General features: G+C 39.6%; 1 pseudogene across 1 annotated transcript; it reads right to left on the reverse strand.

The window, feature by feature from the left end:
• Positions 1–575: 575 nt before the first annotated feature.
• On the reverse strand, positions 576–5,217 carry LOC146564428 (uncharacterized; annotated as a pseudogene). The gene is made up of 7 exons (XR_014894430.1): positions 5,016–5,217; positions 4,183–4,772; positions 3,709–3,888; positions 3,199–3,340; positions 2,877–2,931; positions 2,564–2,717; positions 576–1,492 (listed from the first exon to the last, which is right to left on the reverse strand). The product of XR_014894430.1 is annotated as an uncharacterized LOC146564428 (transcript).
• Positions 5,218–5,906: the final 689 nt, after the last annotated feature.

The raw sequence follows: 5,906 nt of genomic DNA on the forward strand, positions 1-5,906 counted from the left end.
TATAGAAAAGTGCTTTTTGAAGAATATTGCAAACATTTCTTGCCCAGGGCATTACCACACTGTTAAAAAAAATTCCGTTATAAAACGGAAAAAGTGCTGGTAATTAATTACCAGCACTTTTTCCGTTATTGTACGGGCACTTCCGTAAACCTTAAAACGGATATTTCTGTAGATTTACCCGAGTTTTTCTGTACCATTGACGGACATTTCCGTCAAACCTAAAATGGAAAATTCCGTATTTTCCATAAATTTCGGCGTTATTGCACAGACAATTCCGTAAACCCTATAACAGATATTTCCGTAGATTTACCTGACTTTTTCTTTACCATTTACGGACAGTTCCATCAAACCTAAAATGGAATATTCCGTATTATTTAAGTATTCAATCCATACCATTTACGGACACTTCAGTCATCCTAAAATGTTTAATTCTGTACCATTCTCTATACCGTTTACCATCAATAAAGCACAAATGTAGAATCACAGCAATTATTTATTTCCTTTAACAGCTGCCAGTGCTTTAAAGTGATTTCACTTTTTGTGGTGAATGATTTGCAATATTTACATTACAACCATTAAAACATTCAGAACATCACCTTCACATTCAGATAAATTTTACATACATAAACCAGCTGTTCTCTCAAAGAAGTACAGCCATGTCCTTTAACAGGGAGATGCCAAATCTAGCAACTTTTTAGCATCCACAGGCTGACAGGCATTAATAACAAATTAATTTGTTAAATACAATGACAAAATAAGACAATAAAACTGCCAGCATTGCTGTTGCTGTCTCACCTGTCAGTGCAAAATGAGGAGCCCCCTCCAGGAGGATGCAGAAACCTACACCTCCAACTCCACATATCACACCGACAGGCAGAGCTCTGCAACCAGTGGCTGACCTTTCTACAAAAAACAAATAGAACATTAGAAGTATTACATTATACAACTTTTCTATAAAACATCAGTGCAGCAATAACAACCATGACCTTAGAAGGATGACTGTGCAACATGCCATAAAGAGATTTTTAAAACTCTTAAAACAACTTAAAACTAAAAAAAAATTAAAACTTACACCTCCAACTCCACAATGACAGGAAAAGCTTAACTGGAATGACAAATATCGCCCACCTTCCCTCCCCCTTAACATGGGGGATTTGAAACTGCAGCATGTGTGTTGTGGGCATCTAGTTAAAACATCTGAACTCACCTAATACTGTAAAAATCTGTATTTCTACTCCCAAGCCCCATGTTTTTGGATTCGCCTTTGTGTGTGTGTGTGTGTGTGTGTGTGTGTGTGTGTGTACATTCAGTCCAAAAAGGTATTTTCTGAGCTCTGAGAACAACTCAAATGGCCCATTCAGATTCCTTCTGCTTGCATTCAAATTCCTTCAGCTGAGAAACCAGCTTGCACACCTGTGGAGGAATGAAGTGCCGTTTCTTCCCCTTCTTCTCTGCCTTGGAGCCTCGCTCAGGATTGACCCCAAAGAAAACTCTGACAAAGTTTGCACATGTAGTGTGGCTTGACAGGAGTGGAGCAGTTCAATAAAATCCTACATTTGTTTTCTTCAATATGCCCCTATGTGTGAACCTCTCTATCATTCTAGTTGACCATCTGTCTAGAACCCAATGTTGTTGTGGTGCTGGTGCCAGTGGCTAAGCTTATCTCTTCCTTTGTCTTTTCAAGACACATGCATTCACACTGCGCATATACAGAAATGTTTGCAAGGGTGAGAAGTCTGCTTATCACCAACACATGACAGCATGCATCCTCAATGTGTATGCAGGGATATTATAAATGCACAGAACACAGAAGGGGATAGAAAACACAGTTGACATTGTCCTATCAAAAGGTGTAACAGCACATTTGAACACGGACTGTCCTGGGGGTTATTCAAACATGGAGTGGAGAAACTGTGACATTCAGTGCACGTTACACATCAGTACAAGTATTAACATTTGGGCATGAATCCACTATGTAGTATTTTTTAAATTAATATGTTTAGTCTTTCCTTCGGGGGGGGGGGGGGGGGGGGGGGGGTCCCTGGAACAACATATTTTGAGTTTGAGGTCTGCAGCCAAATAAATTTCAGTTTGTGTGTCTTTGACATGAAAAGGTTTGACCACCACTGACATAACCTGGTCTCAGGTGCTAATGGTTTTAAAGAGATAGCTCAAACGAATTTTGTGTCAACAATCCATTCTGAGAAAAATATGTTTTTGCTCCATTTCCCAACTAGAATCATGTTATGTTTGTTTTGTTATTGATTGACTTAGGACACTATTTAAAGCAAAAAGCCTGTTACCTGCCCTTTAAAAAGATATGACACATTTATTCCAACAATAGTCTTCAACAGGGAGCTACAAAATCTCTGAACAAATCCATATTCAGGGGGATCATAAGCCAATAACAGCTGATCTAAAAGCTCACAGCATGTGACGACACATTTTGAGCTTGTACATCTCAGACAAACGGGTTTAGTGTAGATTGACAAAAAGCAGGTCAGGTGCAGAAAGGCACGGCAAAGTCACATTTACAAAGTATTTCCAAACAATGAGTGCTTACCTTTGCATGAATTCGAGAGTAAAAGCCATCTCCGGTGGGTATTGGACGTTGCAGACATAAAACATGGAGAAGACGTAGCTCAAGGCCACAATGGGAGAGGTGATGTGGTCATTGACAAGTAACCCATCAACAGCAATCTTGAATTGCTGGTCACCTTAAACACAGATAAAAACCATGTACCATTTACAAAAAAAAAAAAATCCTATATTTTAAGGCAAGCAAAACATTTCTTTAATAAATATGACACAACAACAGCTTATAACAACAGCTAACAACAGCTTGCTGGGATACAAAAAAAGATTTAACTACAAACCTCTGATTAGGATGCATGGGGTCACTGGGAGTTCGACTTCAGGATCTGCAGAGATCTGTTTTGGTGACAGACATGATACATGAATTAATGTTTCCAGTGCACACAAACCTGCTGGCAAATTGACTATCTGCTAGTGTCTTCATCAGACAGAGGTAGCCATTATGCACAAACATTAATGTAAATAGTTTATAGATAGAGAATTTATAGAGAATATCAGCAGCACAATTAGGGGAATCTATACTTCCTACTGTGGTTGGTTACTTGGTTCACCACTGGATGCAAATAATTATCTTGCACACAGTTTAAAATCTACAACATCTACCTCTTTTTTGTGGAAGAGTTTATAAGAGTCTTCCTTGAAGTATTTTTGAAATGCCACAGATGAGCTGTATTGGACCTTCGCCCATCTTCATCCCTTTGGAGTCAAGGAAGTCATTGATCCCCTTTTCTTTTTTGGAAAGTTCCTGTTCAAGGTTCAAGGTGTTAATTTTGTACAAGTACATAAGACTAACACTCATTTTCGTTTGGAGCTATGGAGAGAATTTTGAAAAAAATAAAAATAAAAATGAATTATTTCATTTTCATTTGCAACCTGTTCTGTTTTGATCTCAAATGTCCTGCTTTTTTGGTTGTCACTTCCTGATTTTTGGTCTCAAATCTATTCCATTTGATTGTTCATCCAAGTTATTCTATTTGATTGGTTGCCAGTTTATCTTTTTTGGTCTCAACTCTCTTTTTGGTTGCAAATCTTTTTCTGATTGATTAATAAAGACAAAATTCTCTCCATATGGAGCAGCACAGCACAATCATAATAATAACAATAACAACACACCTGTGCCAGCTTGTTTTGTACAGAGAAGCCAAGGAGTTTAGATGCATGATCAAACAGGTGAGGAACTTCAAACAGGAACGGCCACTCGTCCTTTACAACGGCAATAGTGGTATCATCATCGTTGAGGATTTCACGCTGAATGGGATATGTTTCAGTCATCAATTTTCGAACAGATGACTCCTAAAGATATGAGGCAGTTAGACAAACAGTCAAACAGTTAGTCAAACTAACCAATTAAAATAATAAAACGGGGTATCAATTTCAATTGACTATGGGCATAGTGATCTACAGACGATCTACAATTTCACAATGTGTCCTAAATTGTACTTGGACCCAGACCTTATCGCATTACTCCTGCTATATACTATTGCTGTGTGAATGGTTGTATGTCTAGATGGTGGACTGTAGGAACCGAATTGCCCTTCGAGGATTAATAAAGCTTTCTGTATCTGTAATGGATGATTGCAGACCCACCTGAAGATCCTGGGTTTGAAAGGCACGTTTCAACTCATCTCGTTTAGACAGCAGGTCTTCTCTACACACGGCCCCCTCAATGATTGGATCCCACGCCACACATCCATACAGATCTGAATTCCTGGGCCTTTTCTTTGTTGAATTTTCACCCCCTGCTTGCCTCTTCAGTGAGCTTTGTGGCCTCTTCATATTTTCAATTCTGTGTTCCAGCTGACGAAAGAGAGTTTCAGAACCATCTTTTGCAAAAGGTTTGTTTCCAAACGGCTCTGTCAGCTTGAAGGAGGCAGGATATTGTCCTACAATCATACTGGTGAGTTCCCTCAGCTTTTGTCTACCAGGTCTTCCTGGGTGTTTATGGAGGTAATCTTCAGCGACGATCCGAACCATCTCTCGTCTGTCTTTCCCCATTATGTACTTTTTTTCACGCAACTCATCCATGACTTTTGAGGGAAATTTGTGACATGGTACAGAATATGTGTCTTGGGATGGGGAGTCGGCTGTCTCAGGTGGTGTTGAGGGCAGCTGAAACCTCTGTGGTTCAGGTGTTGATGAGGGGCCAGGCCGGGTGAACTGCGGTGGAGTTTGTGAATCTATGGATGACATGACAAACATCTCCATAAATTAAACACATCACAATTGTTGCAAATCAATTAATACATTGGTCCTCAATGTCCAGTTTGGGTCAACCAGGAATACAAATGGACCTAATTATGAAAACCAATTATAGAGTAATTATTGCCATGTACAGCTGATGGCAACTTTTTTTTACATTTTTGGAATAAACCTTTGTAGTTTCAGAAAACTTGCATTAAAACAGAGGGGCAAAAACTCACCTGCTTCCAATGCTTTGACAGCTCTGACGAATCTTTTGCACTGAATGAATGGCAGAGTGTCTTTAATGTCCTCCGGGTCCACAAGGCTCAGGTCATCTACAGAGAGAACTCCTAATTCCTCCAGTTTAGCCATGAGTGTATCCATCTGATCGCTACTGAGCGATGGCATTGCTTTCTTGACATAGTTTTTCACAAGTTCCATGTTGGTGTGTGTTTAAGAGGAATGAGCCACCGAGTACCTCTCTGGTAAGAATAAAGTGGATGATAATCATCAAGTTTGTTCAAATCATGGCAACTGAACAGGTCAGAAGCATTTTCATCAAGTTCATAGAGTCCAAGATCAGGTATCCAGCTGGCAGTTTTCCCTCGAAGCAAAAGTAGGACAGTAGTTTCATTTTTTACAAAAATGCTTGCTATTTGTCCTAACTGCAGTAGTCCTTTTGCGTAGCTCAGCATTCCATTTGCATATGTAGTGCCTTTAACCTGCACACTCTCTGTGACAACTGAGTTACTTGAGTTCAAATCAAATTCTCCAACCACTGTCTTTATGATCTGGTCATAGAGCTCTGGATAGAACCGTGTTGAGTCTGAGACATGAACCTGGGAACGAAACAAGGTACCACAAGACTGATAAGCCTGAAGCAACTGGTGCCGTTCAGCCAGAGACTTGGTTACATTTATGAAGTTCTTACTTGCCCTAATGCACCTTTTAAAATAAGAATGTAATGCCTTGTGCACAGGGCTCTGCTCGTATATACTATTCCCAAGAGATGTTACAGTCTCCCTTGGAACACCATACTGCCCCAGTTCACAGGCTAGTGCATCCACAGTATATTCCTGTTGAATATCACTTATAGTTCTCATTTCATTTGCTATTTCTGTTATTGTGGA

This window comes from Mchenga conophoros, linkage group LG11 (genome assembly GCF_057382185.1).
Source record: "Mchenga conophoros isolate Kocher_MC1m ecotype Shallow Benthic linkage group LG11, M_conophoros_male_GT1.1, whole genome shotgun sequence".
Taxonomy (NCBI): domain Eukaryota; kingdom Metazoa; phylum Chordata; class Actinopteri; order Cichliformes; family Cichlidae; genus Mchenga; species Mchenga conophoros.